The sequence below is a fragment of the Ursus arctos genome, unplaced genomic scaffold (genome assembly GCF_023065955.2).
Source record: "Ursus arctos isolate Adak ecotype North America unplaced genomic scaffold, UrsArc2.0 scaffold_13, whole genome shotgun sequence".
Taxonomy (NCBI): domain Eukaryota; kingdom Metazoa; phylum Chordata; class Mammalia; order Carnivora; family Ursidae; genus Ursus; species Ursus arctos.
The window spans coordinates 2,839,618-2,854,535 of NW_026622797.1; the positions used below are offsets into that span (position 1 = coordinate 2,839,618).

The following is a 14,918-nucleotide window of genomic DNA, read 5'->3' on the forward strand; positions in this document are numbered from 1 at the left end:
GCTTGTTGCCCCAGTAGTGCTTGTCCAAAGATCCATGGGGCACTAACAGATCTTAAATCCATCAGGAGTAAGAGATGTCCTCGAATTCCTGAGGCAATGTGTCCAAGAGGAAAAGTTAGATGAACTCAGATAGGAAAAGTCACATCTGATTCATTTCTTCATCAAACAAGCCTTTACCGAGTTTCTGCAAGTGCTGCACAGTGCCTGGGGGACCCTCCCAGAACGGGGTGGAAGCAGCCTCTACCCTTGGAGCCTATGGTCTACTTGGGAAGACAGACATCAAGTCCACAATTTTCGTGCCGTGCATGGACAATGAAAGAGTAGAGAGTGCGGTGGCACAGAGAGCCGAGGGAGCTAATGTGACGGCGCGGTGGGAGGCCCCAGGGAGGAGATGGTGTTTGCTGCACGTCCTCATCAGTGAGCAGGCATGGACCAAGGAGTGTGTGGGGGAGGGGGAGGATGTGACCCGCCCAGTGAGCGTCATGGAGTACTCACCGTCATTGTCCTCACACCCCGGAGTGTGATGGAGTAACCACCATCATTGTCCTCACACCGCGGAATGTGATGGAGTAACCACCGTCATTGCCATCACACCGCGGAGTGTCACGGAGTACTCACCGTCATTGTCATCATGCTGCTGAACTCCACTTGGGCCAAGACCCATTGCTCATCTGCCTCCTCTGTTCTGGAGCTTATTTGTCTTTTCACCTTATGCTTGTTTTGCTTTCGTTGGTAAATTCTGCCTTGAGTCTGTCAGTAGAGTTGGAGGCCTGCCTTCTGTCATTCTGTAGGGGAACTGTCCCTTCAGCTCCAGGAAGCCATGGGCTTCACCCAGGAGCCAGGAAGATCGCTGCGTGGCGGGAGGCCAAGGACACGCCCGTCAGGAACCTCCTTCCTGGTTGGCATGCGCTCCTCGCCCTGCTCTGGTCGAGGCCCGCAGGCAGCTGGGATTCCCGTGGTCTTTATTTCTCCATGCTCTGCCCTGTACCAATGAGAAAACCTTAGTAAGTGTCTTTCCGAAGACCAGGCATGTGTTTTCCGTATCTCCCTCATGCACCTGTCTGGTAACACCCCCCCCCCCCCCCAAAGAGAAGGAGCTCGGCTTACATTAGAACAACTCTGTGATTAGGACTTCCTCTCTAACATGTTCCCAACTGCCCACAGGTCTCCTGGCCGACTGTTCACAGAATCATCCTTTCAAAACCGTGGCCTGTTTTCAGTCCTCTACCATTTCGGCTTCTTCAGAAATCACCCGGAGTGGGTCTTCAAGTACGGGTGGCTAAGCTGTGGTCCAGTGGTAAACCGGGGTGACAGGGACAAGCCCTAGGTATGCAGGTGACCTGGGCCACACCTGCACACCTGCTCCCCGGCCAGCAGCTGTGCGGGACCGTGCTGTCAGCCGAGAGTGGCGGGTGTGCGTGGTGTCAGAAGGGGCCGAGTCCAGTCCGCGGGGAAGAGGGCAGGGAGGAAGGGAAGTCAGAAGGGAGGGAGCGGAGAGAAACGCTGGGTGCGTATCCAGAGAAAGCCCTGTCATTGCCTGCACCGCGACAGAATCCTGCAGTTGGGACATTATTTCTCTTCCCTGCCTCCATTCCTCCAAAGAAAACAGGCTTCCTTCTCCTGACGCAAGAGGAAAGAATGTTGTATAAACAGAGACACTTAGAACCAAAATGTTTAGAGCTTTTACCCACACAAACCACCCATGATTTAGTTCCTGATGAGCAGATTGCACGTTGTTTAATCAAAAGTCTTGAAGTTCAAAGGGTCATCTGATTCCAAGTTCTCCATCCAGACCTGGCTTCGAAATCACATGAGCTCAGAACGCCGAGCCTGACTTTCCATTTCTTTGCTGCCTCTGCCTGTCTGCATTGTTGAGAATCCGGTCTTAATTTTGCAAACCATTTCATCCATCAACAAGCCTCTCTGCATTGTTCCTATAAGTTCCTGTAAGTAAATTAAAACATGGTCCGTCTGCCCCCGTGGCCGTTTGTAGGGACCCCTTCCTCCCACGTGGAGCTGAGGAGCAGGACGGGGAGGGGGGACCAGCAAATACGGCTCCCGCACTCTTGTTTGGCCTGTGATGCCTCCATCTCCCTTTTCTCTCCCTCTCCCTCCTGAGAAGTGTTTTGTTTACTTTCTGCCTGCGAGGTGAATAGTAAGGGGAAATAATAGCAACAATTACAGTTGTCGAGCGCCCGTGGAAGAGTGAGCCATGCCTTGCTGCCGCTGGAGATATCTCTGGGACCGCTCCCGAACCCATTTACACGGGAACAGAGTGGAACATTTTAATAGAGGAAGACAAATACCATTTGCACAGAAGCTCTGTCTGCTGCATGATTGCAGCGGTTCGATGAAGCAGCCATGTGCTCCGGCTTCATCGAGAGGAGCGGGCGGTGACGCCAACGACGGGCTGCGCACCGCAGAGAGCAGAGTCCGCCGCACTGGCCTCCTCTCCAGCCGCTGGTGAGGGACACCTCCCTCTCCTTCCCTCTGCTGGAGTCATGCCCCCGTGGATATTTCAAGATTCTTTTTGTTTCCTAATTTGAAAGCAGCATTTTGATGAAATCCAGAGAGAACTAAATGAAAATTTGGGGTTTGCCCTTATCATCTATTAGAGCTGTATTCGTGCACATTGTCAGGATCCCTGCAGCTCCTTTCTAAGATCACTGGCATTTTCATGAGTTTTCCCTGATGTATTGAATCTCTCTATCGGTGCACCCATCTTCCCCCTTGTTTTCTCTCCGAGGGACGAGAAGTTCTTCCTTCTCTCCCTGCCACTTTCCCCTTTGCCCTGCAGCCCATGTGTCCCTCCCTGGCTGTACTTCCCAGGAAATGCCATCCCTTCGGCATTGCCTTGCAGGGTCCCAGGGGCTGTGTGGAAGGATTCAGCTTGCCCTGTGATCCCGGCTGCTGGTTTATGAGTTGGTCTTCGGCACTCTGCCTCCCTCCGTTCATGGACAGGGCACCTCTGCCCTGCTGACGCCCTCCCTCTTCCACATCAGCCCGTCCCGAGCTGTGCCCTGCAGAATGGCATGTGGCCCCCTGGCCTTTGAACACTCCATTTCCTTTGGCATGCTGCCCAGCCCCCTTCTTGGCCTCCCTGCGTGGCCTGCCATGGCGCACCATCTTGCTTCCCATCCTTCCTCCTCCAGCCTTTAGTCCCTCTACTTTCCACCTGCGTAGCCTTCCCTTGGTGAACGTGGGCAAGCTCATGTGCGTCCAGGGTTTTGCTTAGTACGTCTGTGCGCTGCCACCCAGCCCTGTCTCGGACTTCACCCCACACTGCAGGGAGGATTTCTACATTGCCGCAAAATCTCCCCTTCCGCCTCCACATCTTGGTCTGTCTGTGGCATGGCCATTTTCCTGGTCAGAGGAAGAATCTCTGTTGGAAATCCTGCACACTCATCTCCGTACCCAGGCCCAGGTGTGCTCCCCCGGTCTTTACCATAAAACTGACATCTACCCCCTTCCTTCCTTCCTTCCCTCTCTGGTCCTCACCTCGTGACCTTCCTGACAGCCTGAGACCCCAGCCTGGAGGGTTGTCTATCCTTACGCCAATTCCAGAGTGGTGTCCCTGGCATCCTGCTCTGTTCACAGATTCCAAACCCATCAAAGCCTTTCCCTTCTTGTAAGGTCTGACACTGGTTACTGTTCAAGGATTTCTACAGCCAGATCCTGGTCTACACTTCCAGGCTTATCTTTTTTAAGCATTTTAAAATTGATTGAATGGCATTTCAGTAAATTCTAAAAGGCAGCCCACTCCCGAAGGTCTCGATCCGCGATTGGCTTGGGTTTGTGTCCCTCGTCAGACTGGGCAATAAGGGATCCTGTTCATTGATATGGTGATAACCAGTTGAAGGGAGTTCCCTCCACTGGGTTGTAAGTTCTTCATCTTCCTTCTTGGGTATCGTCCTCCCTGCCCCCGTCAGTGAGCAGATCACATGGTACAGAATGCCTCTCGAGACATTTTACATCGGACGGTTCCCAAGAACACAACTTCCTACACGCGTGGGTCTCACTGTGGTTAGTCAGACAGGTTTTCTGTGCAGTCGGTAAGATTTCTAGAGGTTATTAGTGTACACAAACTGTGCCTACAGATCAATGTCCAAGCAGAGCCAGCTGGCAGTGTCCCCCTTCCTGCATTTCAGAGTGGGAGAGGGTCGACAGCACAGTGAGCTGGGACTGAAGTCCCAGGGGACAGGCTCATCTGTGCCAACCTGGCACACAGCCCACCTCCCTGGGCAGCTTGCCTGCAGCAAAACCCAAGTTTCTGGAACTTGAGAGAGCATCACAGAGTTGTAGAGTAAACTGTCCATCGCAGCCAAGCTCTTCGTGCCTGGTGAGCACACCCAGACCAAGGACTTCGGCGGAGCTCACGAAAGTCATCCATCTTAAAGCTAATGCCAGAATCCCAAACCCAGTGACCACATTTCTTTCCATTGTATGATTTTGCCCCTTTAAGTTTTGTACTTCTTGTCAGTAAGTATTGGCTAGGAGGAACTTTGGTGTTCTGGGAGCCAAATGCTACTCTTTTTTTTTTTATAATAATATTTTTTTATTATATTATGTTAGTCACCATACAGTACATCCCGGTTTCTGATGTAAAGTTCGATGACTCATTAGTTGTGTATAACACCCAGTGCACCATGCAATACGTGCCCTCCTTACTACCCATCACCAGCCTATCCCGTTCCCCCACCCCCTCCCCTCTGAAGCCCTCAGTTTGTTTCCCAGAGTCCATAGCCTCTCATGGTTCATTCCCCCTTCTGATTACCCCCCTTTCTTTATCCCTTTCTTCTACTCTTACAACAGAAAGGCAGCATGAAAGTGGTACTTCAGGACAGAGCGTTGAAAACCCCATGTGTCTGAAATAGCAAAGGTTTTTGTTTTGTTTTTTTACATTTGACAGTTTTTTATATGATTTTTTGTTCTGATTTCTAACGTAATACATGAGTATTATTTTATAAAATTATGAGAGGAATAAATAAAAGAAAAACTAAAATAATCTGAAATTTCTCCTCCCAAGCAACAATGATCTAATTTCTGGTGTGGAGGTTCTGACCCTTCCCCACGTACACATATGAGCAGCTGTTAAAAAATTTAATCACACTCTAAAAACTGCTTCATAATCTGCTTTTGTCTCTTACCAGTACATTTTCAGCATTTTTTCCTATGTCGCTAAATAGCCCACACACTAAAAAATAATGGCCATACATCAAAAAAGGGCTTTATTTAATTTTCTTTTTTATTTTTGACATTGAGTGCATTTCTATTTTCATATTATTAAAAACACTGTGACAAACAGTTGTGACCATGAATTGCCCATGCATCTTTAATTTTCTTTGGATGAATTCTGAGCAGTGGAACCGCTAGGTCAACTGCACCAAAACGAATAGTTCTCCGCATTTACCACAGGATTTCCTGAGATTTTTACCTTCCTGTTCTCTCAGAACCCTAATGTCCTATTTTATTACTTGTAGCAATTTGACACATTAAAAATGATAAATTTTCCTGTTCTTAAGTATCACTGAGTTTGAAATTTGTTCATAGGGTTATTATTATTCATCAGTGTTAATCTTATCTGTTTGGTTCTTTGCCACTTTTAATGGAGGTATTTGTCTTTTTCTTATTAATTTGTAAGAACTCTTTACATATTAAGAATGTCAGCAACTTGCATTTACAAAAAATTTTTTTAACCAATTTGCCTTTTTCCTTCTTTTATGGAATGTTTTTGATCTAGGTAAGTGTCACATTTCAATGTAGCCAGATTTATAAATCATTTCCTCCGCGACTTCTTCGTTTGTTCTCGTACCTAATGAGAAAGATCCGCCTGTCTCTGGGATTCAGAGACGCTCACCTGTAGTTACGCTGGTTACATGGTCATTTCACACTAACCGCTTCATCCCTGTGACTCCAGATGACTGTGTCATGCTGCGGCAACATCTTTTTTGGAAATAGCTACTTACCCACAGGTTTAAAACTACTTTTTGCCCTGTGCTTTTTCCATATAGCCTGAGGTTTACTTTGCTTTCTGTTCCCATCTGTTCTGTAGCGGTCTGTCCTCTTGCTCTCTCCGTCTCGATTTGCACTCGTATAGCCTTATTTAAAGTACTTCTCTTCCGAACTCTTAGAATTCTTTTTCAGGATCCAAAAAATATACTTTGGGATGTGACTGTAATTAAAATAAACCCATCAGTTGTTCAGGAAAATGAGCCAGTAAGGCCCCCTGCATTCTCCTCTGAGCCCCCGTCCGTGTGTCTGTCTGTCTCAGGCCGCGTTCCACAGCTCTGCGCTCTGGAGGCCGCGCGCCTCTTGTCTGACTGATTGCCCTTCCGCTCCGGGACTTTCTCACACGGTCTGTACGAGCGATTGGCTCACATTCTGGATGCCTAAAATATCTTTGTTTTGCCCTCTTGTGTGATTAATATCGCGGCTAGATGTTGACTTGGAGGCCCAAAATACTTTCCCTCAAGAGGTCGTGCAGATGCTGTTTTTGTTCTCCGATATGTAATGATCCTTTGTTATTGGTTATATTTATGAATAAATGATATCATCAGGTTCGGGTGCTGGTACGGTCTGCCCTCTCAACAAAGCTGCGCTTTAAATAAGGAAGGACGTGTCCAAGGGCAGTGCTGCCGTAGAACACAAGGCCAGGCAGCAGGTGGGCGGGGGCCCCCAGGTAGCCAGGTAGGGGTGCCTCCTTCCCTTGAAGCCAGGTGTTTCGGTGCAGTGCCCTCCTCCTGGGCTGCTGGCCTCCTTCCCCCCGCCTCGCCCCTTCCCTTCCTGTGCCTCTCTCTGCTCCAGAGCTGATGGGGGGACAGACACTGCATCAGGTTCGGATCCGCTTCCCCCTCGTGTATCAGGCGCTAGTGTTCAGAAACACTGACTCTGGGTCCTGGGTTCAGATTTCTAGCTCCTCACGTACAGGAAGTTACGTCCGTATAACATAAGACGGACAAACAGCCGCATTCATAGGGGTGGATTCATTGGTTAGCGTGTGTGATGTCCGGGGCGTGGGGCCGGGCGCAGTGCAGGCCTGCTGGGGCCAGCCGTTAGAGTGAGTGCAGCAGGGCCCGCATGCACACCCCTTCTTTCCCCGGGGAGCACTTTTCTAGTCCTCGTGGGAGGTCACACCCGGCTCTTCCAAGTGCAGCTGCTGATCAGTTGCCCGTTGTCACCGTGGCCGAGCCAGCTCCTTGCAGCGGTTCCTCTCCAGGCGCTGGGAAACAGCTCCCCTTCAGCTGATGGTGACATCTGCTTCCCCAGCGAGCCGCTCCCATCTCTTTCCCACTTTGCAGGACTTCGACAAACTTTCCTGTCCTCCCCGCATCCTGGCTGCTTGCTGGCAAGGTGGGGGGGTCATTGTTGGTTTATTAAACAATCTTCCATTGTTTCCTCTTTGCTCTCTGAGCTCAGAGCTACTTCTGGATTACAGATGCCGTCTGTCCCCTGCAGGTACCAAAGATTCACCTGTCCTTTGGGGTCAGCTCACTTTGTGTTTGGTTGTTGTTACTGTGCTTTGTGGCACTAATTGTACATACGATAAAGGCAAACCCAGAAGTGGTCATGACCGGTCACTGTGGGTGCTGCTGTCCTGGTGACGGTTAGTGGTGGCCAGTATTGGCTTCACGCTGGATTAGTGTCCCGTAGCCGCCGTACCAGCTACCGCGGGCCCGGGGCTTACACGACAGACATCTTCACCAGCGCATTGGACTGGGGCCACCCTACTACAGTCTGACCTCATCTTGACAGATTACATTTGCCATGACCCCATTTCCAAAGAACCTTTGCTCCACATCTTGACATCATTCTGATAGGCCCTCGGCCCTCTGTGGGTGAAGAAGGCCTGGTTGGCATCTCTGCCATGCCCCTGACACAGGCTTCCTTCTCCATTTGTGAAGATTAAAGTGGTCAGTCTTGGGTGCTCCGTGCCCTGGAATAGAGTCTTCTCTTTCCCAGTCTGAGGGAGTTTGAGGTCACATCTAGGGATCTGTAAACGAATCTTAGATCGACGTTTTTTCTCTGCCGGATACCCTAATGGCTCTCATTGGTACAGTGCTTGGGAGGTCCCTGCCCCTCCAAGCCCCCTGACGTGGAAGCTAGGACCGTACTCTTCTGATCGGACTCCCACGCTTTCCAAGTGTTATACAAAAAGTAAAAACAAACAAAACAACAGCAAAGAAAAGAAGTCTGCTCCAATCAGAAAGACTTGGTGTCTGTTGTCCGAATGACACTTGAAACCCCAGCCTTGTCTGTGGCCTGAGCGGCCTTGCCCCACCTTGGACGCCTTCTCCCCGCCACAATCTTTGAATTCCCCAGACGGCCCCGCTGCCTCTTGGAAGCCTGCCCTCCTCAAGGCAGCCCCACCCCTCCCCTGACTCCGTGGCTCTCATTGTCCCTGCGTCCCACGCTGCATGTCACAGGCCTGGGGTGTCTTGTTTGGGGGTCTATGATCTCATGTCTCCGTTAGACTACAAGATTCTCTCCATTCTAGTCACATTAGGACAGTGAGTGTATATTGTATACAAACGAAGGGAGTTCGACATTTTGAAAATGTTTCTAACAGATACAATTTGCGTGGGCGTAAACATTCCGGAACGTCCTCCTGAGACCGCCGTCACATGCTTTGCCATAATGAAGAGATGCTGGGGGCACAAGTGACGTGTCCCTCACACACAGCACTACCTGTCACTCCCTTTCCACTGAAGCCAGGATTAAAAGCTCAAACTCCAGAGTTTCCAGTCTCTTCATGTACCGTTAGGCACTTATGGTCCATGACTTAAAAAAAATAATAAGGATAAAACAAAATACTAAGGACAGCATGGCATTGCTCATGCAGCTTTTCCAGTAAACTTGAGTCATTTCAACTCATTTCGAGAGCAAAGGAGCAGCCGCTGTGTGAGGAAGAGCGGGGACCTGTCTCTACTCCCAGAGGCCGGGTCACCGGCCCGCAAGTCAGGCGGCTGAGTTTTCAAGTCCAGTGCGAATCGGTACTGGCAATAATTTAGAACATGTGTTCACAAAACCACAGAGTCGGCCGGTGGTTCCAGAGATTGCTGCCGCCCATCCTTCTCCTTTCCTCGTGGGAGAACGAGCACAGGCGTGCAGGAGAGCCGCGGAGGGCCTGGAACACGCACAGCTCCTCGTGAGACGTCCGCTGAGTCCTTTCCACACTGGCTGTTAAACACAACGGACTTCTGCCGGTGGCGGGAGGCGACTGGCCCCATGGCCAGGATTCTCATTGCAGTCTGACCATCTGTTTCCAGAAACTCTGGGCTGGTTTTTTTTTTTCCCCTTAAGCGCCTAGCTTCTGAAAGAGTGGTGACAACTCGAGATCCTGGGAGGTACGTTACTAATTTCGGCTATGATTCATCAAAGACTTAGAGCTTTTTCCCTCTTGTTGCGCAGAGGGCCCACTCCCTGGCCACCCACCACTTAGATTCCCTGAACCACCCACGCCCCCCCCCCCAACTTGGAAACAGGCCTGAGAAAGCCATTGTATTCCTTTCTCAGTGGCTCGAGCGCAGCACCAGCAGTCACCCCGCGATTCTGTAGATGGTCCCCAGCAGTCACGTTGACCGTGAACCAAGCACGTCTCACGGCCCCGGGGCCGAACGTGCAGCCGCGTTTTTATCAGGGCGTGGTGCCTCTCCTGCCCTCCCAGAGCCCAGGCCCCCATCACCAGGGCTACAGTGGAAAGCCCAGGATCCGGGGTACTCCTCGATCACCCCGGCAGCAAAGCCGACAGCTGTGGGATGGAGACCTCAGGATCCAGGCTGCCGGTGACTGTTTTTCCGTAGGATGTGAATTACGGGCATGCAGAGCTGTAGATCCCCGGATGGAAAACCACTCGCGTGCTAAGCATGGCGCCTGGCTGGGCGAGAGGAAGGACACATGCGGAACTTCGCCAGAGCCGAGCGTCTCGGCCGTGTGCGGGGTCCAGAGCTCCCAGCGTCTGCAGAGGGGCCAGCGAGGGGAGTCCTCTGAGAGCCGGGGCTCCGGGAGCGACGAGCCCCGGACACCCTCGCGACACTGCAGCGACCTGCGCTTCCTGCCCTCATCCCCTGGGCAGTGACCGTGTGGCAGGCCTTGTAGATGGCACTTGGAGTAGTTCTTTAATACTTAATTTTTTTATCTAATCCTCAGAATTATCTTACTATAAATATTACTGTCTACAGTGTCGTGGTGAGGAGGGAAGTTCGGGGGAGGTTGGCCAGTTTACTCAAGCTCCCATGGCCTGTAGATGGTGGAGGTGAAGGAATTTAACTCAGACCATTTGATCTGAAGACTAGGTTTTCTGCAGAGTGCAAACGCCCCCAGGGCCTGGTGTCGGTGCTGGAGTGAGGGCAGGGAAGGTGGTGCACACACACGCACACTCCTGTCTGCACACACGTGTGGGCACACGCACTTGCTGTTTCCGTAAGTAGCTGTGATTTGGCTGCTCCCCCTCTGAGTGTGGAGCCGACTGTTTGGAGGTGTCTGTCCCTCTTTTCAAAGCGCACCCCAAAAGCAGGCTCGGGTGGAGCGTGAGTCGCTGGTGCTCATACCTGCCTTTTCCAATGGGGGCACCTGGGTCACTTCAGACCTCGACTTAGGGTTTCAATTGAGGAGCAAAATGGAAGTACCTCCTGTTTCTTTAGAAGTCCAGATTTAGTTCATGGGACTAACATTCTCTAGCCACCGAGCATGAGCGGGGAGTCGGCAGGCAGAGGGGTTCCCCTCTCGCTCCTCAGGTCGCTCACACAGGGCAGGGAGTGGGCTCTTCCCAGCATTTGTGAAATAGTGCCCACAGGACGCGCCATTCAAGGCAGGAGAAAGTCAGAGGATTGAAAATTCCGATATGACCAAACCTCTGGTTTTAGCATCTCAAGATTTATTTGGTCAGAGATTCAGGCCCTCCAACTTACATATTACGTTTATTTATGATGATTTGCTTTCTTGGTCTCTTACTACAGAAGCACCAACTTTTCCAAGGAAGACATTATATTACTGTGTCAAATATTCAGGAATAACAATAATGACAATAATGTTTATTATGACAGTAACGTGTGGAGGGTGCCTCTACCCCGAGCCGGTAGAATGAGCTTTATCCATGTGTTAGCTCCTTCTTATCTCACAGTAACCAGCTAAGGCAGGGTCATCCCATTGTACAAAGGGGAGAATGAAGTTAAGTAAGCTGCCTGATGTCACAGTTAGACTTGATTTTGGTGACACACTTCCCTTGCGAAAGCAGATACGACCCACCAGCTTGTGAGCACTGCTCTTCAGGGCCTCTGCGCCAGCCTGTGCAGTGTGCAGGCCTCGGGGCCAGCCTGACCCAGCGTCTCTCTGGCGCAGAGTAACGGGGGCTCCAGGCCTTGTTGGTACTTTAGTGCAGTGAGCTGGTGAAAGAAAAATTCATTTCTTGCTCCAGTATCTGTCTAATGTCACTTGTTCCTGGCCAGAGGCCAGTTTTTTTCCCATGGTGAGCTGGGCTGTGGGCTACACCAGCTCCAGGGCCTGGACACCCCAACACTCCCTCCCTGTGCAGGGGTAGAGACTGAAGAAGAGGGCAGCTGCTGCTTAAAGATACATCGCTGCCCTCCTTCCATTGGCCAGACCCAGTCACATGACCACACCCTGCCACATGGGGTGCTGGGGAATGTAGTCCAGGCTGCGAGGCCTCCCCACCCAACCATGGTCAGGGAAGGATTTCTGTTCACAGTGGTACTAAGGGAATTTGACTCCATGTGTAACTGATTTACATTAAATCTGGCATTACTTCAGAATAAACCTTGGTAATTCTGTGGAGTAGTCCGTAGGCCTTATTAGAAAAACCTTTTAATAGCATTGCTGTTTCTCTTTAACATTAGAAAATCAGCCTGGGCTTTTGCACAGTTGTAAATAAATTTCCGAATGAGGCTGTGTGCTTAGACTGACAGCTCGACGTGATGCAGACCTGTCGCTAGTCCGCCCGGATAGGTGAGCCGTGCTCACGTCCTCACTGTCCAGAGGAAACCGTCCTAAGGAGCTGAAGTGAATGCCGTCGGGGCGGGGGTCTTCATTTCCAGAAGGTGCTCACTGCCTTCTCCCCGCCACCAGTGCTGTAGCCACTTGATCTGTTTCAGGACATTCCAGGGGGACAGGAAAACGTGCTCCTTACGATCTCCTTGCGCAGCCTCAGCTCCCAGCCCCACGCAGTTGCAGACGTTTGTCGGCGTGTGTGCACCTGGCGCTGGGAAGCTGGCAGGTTCTCCCATGGCAGTTGCCATAGTAGAGATGTGCCGCGTGTTCCCAAGCCACTCGGAGGCACCACCCCCTCCAGCGATCCTAAAATAGCCCTAGATCCAATGTGTGTGTGCGGCCACTGTTGCTCCCCTAAGCCCCGAGTCCCCCCCCCCCCACATTCCCAGGTTTGTGCACCAATATCACATTTCAAATAGATCATTCGTGATCTGCTCAGGGGGAAGTGGATCCTCCTGGAACAACTTCTGTGCTCACCGCTCCTCAAAGAATTTATTTACTGAAACCTTGGCACGGCAGCACAGCTCTCTCGTCTCATTTAAACTTTCAGTCGGAACATTATAAAACAAGACAGACCACACTCAGATATGGAGATGAACAACCGGGTACGCTCTAGGACACGCGTGTCAGTCACACGCCGGAGGTCTGTGTACCATCCACGGACACCCAGGCATGTTTAAATACGGACCGTATTTCATGGCACAACTCTATAACCTGGCCATAAAATAGATTTTAAGATGTAAAATTTTATTGGCCCTTAATTGGAGTGTCTGTCATCGCGGGTGAGCTTAAGCAGACACTGTAAGTAGAACTAATGTATTGACCGCCTTTCACGGGGAGCTGGGTCGCCGCTAATAGAACAAAAGCAACATGCTGCAGAAAAATAGGAGAACCAGCAGATTTGCACATTTCTTCTTGAACATATCCAGTCATCGCTTTGCATGGTGCTTCCTGGGTAGAGATGAGCCTGACGAAAACATCGGCGGCCACCCGGGGAGGAAAGCCCAGAATCTTGTGATATTTGTTGCCTCTTTTGGCTATCAGAGCTTTTAATAAGCACCCCAAAGGAATGTGATGGGTTTAGTTTTAGGTGTTTCGGGTTTTGTTTTGTTTGTCTTTATTTTGTTTTGACATACTGTTACATGCAAATGTTTCTCGGGGGCGGCTCCGTTGCCCCGTCTGGGTGGGGGAGAGACTGTGCTTGCCTGAGTGTCCACACTGCCCCAACCTTTGCTAAGAAAAATGTGCAGGACACTCAAGCCTTTCATAACCAACTTCTAACAACTGGCGTTCCCCTCTGTGCTCTTGAAGTTGTGCAAGGATCTCGTGAGATGTGTAGTCACTAAGATATGCAGGGACTAAGTGGAGGGAGGCATTTTTGAAGGTCAGAGGTGACAGTGTGATGGTCTTGCCAGGATGTGGGCGTGTGGACCGTGGGGATGGGCGCTGGACATCAGGCCTGAAGATGAGGGCCGGGTGCTTTCTAGACAAACATGATTTTAGTGCTTTTAGAGCAATTCGGTAGTTTTTAACTAATTATGTGTAACATAAACATGAAACTTTGAAGAACATGAACATTTAGAGTAAAACTTATCAAATTGATTTTTCTTAATTAGAATTGATGTTGAAACAACCATTTTGTTTTTCCAGGTTGTGTGTGTATATGCTTTAATTCTGTTTTCCAAGTGATTTTTTTTTTATGAATAAAAGATGTTAACAATCAGGGATGGCTGAGTGGCTCAGTCGGTTAAGTGTCCGCCTTCAGCTCAGGTCATGAGCCCGGGGTCCTGGGATGGAGCCCCACATCGGGCTCCTTGCACGGTGAGGAGCCTGCTTCTCTTTCTGCCCACTCCCCTGCTTGTGCTCTTTCTCCCTGACAAATAAATAAATAAATCTTTAAGGAAAAAAAAAAAAGAAGCCAACAATCAGATTAAGGGAAGTTAAATAAATTTCAAAATAGGAGAAAACACAGAGAATAAAAATATACTGAGGTAGGGGCACCTGAGTGGCTCAGTCAGTTAAGTGTCCACCTTCAGCTCGGGTCATGATCCCAGGGTCCTGGGATCGAGCCCCGCAGTCGGGCTCTCTCCTCAGCGGGGAGTCTGCTTCCCCCTCTGCCTCTGTGTGCTCTCTCTCTCTCTCTCTCTCTCGAATAAATAAATAAATAAATCTTTTAAAAAAATACACTGAGACATTTTTCCTAAACCTTTAAATTGTTATCCGCCCCAAATTACAAAGAAAATTTAAGTTTTAAAACCAGCTTATTATGACATTGCTGTATTTTATGGCTTTTCCTATTATTCAAGAGGTGTTTTTCCTTCTCTGTAACTTGGATGCATAACGGCATCTCTTACATAAGAGCCTCTAAAAGGTTTTCTCAAATATTCCAGCTTTCTCAGTTAAGATGGAAATCACATCTAATGTCTTTAATAATGGAAATTTTATTACTGTCTGTATATTTTTTGGCACTATTTTCCATAGAGAATATAAATGCCTTTCACATTTTGTGTTTATGTTACGCAATGAATTTGGTAAAAATAAATTGCATACTACAAAACTTGTGATAAAAAATAACTCCCACAGATCCATAGAAGTCGTGAAATACATTTTGTTCCAGGGAGAGGACTGGGTACGCGGCGACGCGCGCTTGGCGAGGGCACGGACGCCACGCTGCTGGACGAGTCCGCACAACGGCTTAGAGGATGGTGGTTTTAAAGCCTTTCCCTCTCCCTGCAAGTCTGGTTTCATCGAACGAAGTCCGCACCCCCGGAAGCCACCCCAGCAGACCCAGACAACCTTGGATGGCTCTGAACGTGCATCCTCCTGTTCTGGGCCGCACCTGCCCAGCCGGGGTTCAGGTCACAATTTCTAGGGGCTTCTGAGCGCGATTGAGCCTACTTCAAATGAAAGGAAGA

At 49.9% G+C, this 14,918-nt stretch overlaps 1 protein-coding gene across 5 annotated transcripts in view; it reads left to right on the forward strand.

Annotated features, from left to right (window-relative positions):
- Positions 1-14,918, forward strand: part of RPS6KA2 (ribosomal protein S6 kinase A2) — a 332,623-nt gene that overhangs the window by 202,288 nt on the left and 115,417 nt on the right. The gene's annotated exons all lie outside the window — the stretch shown is intronic.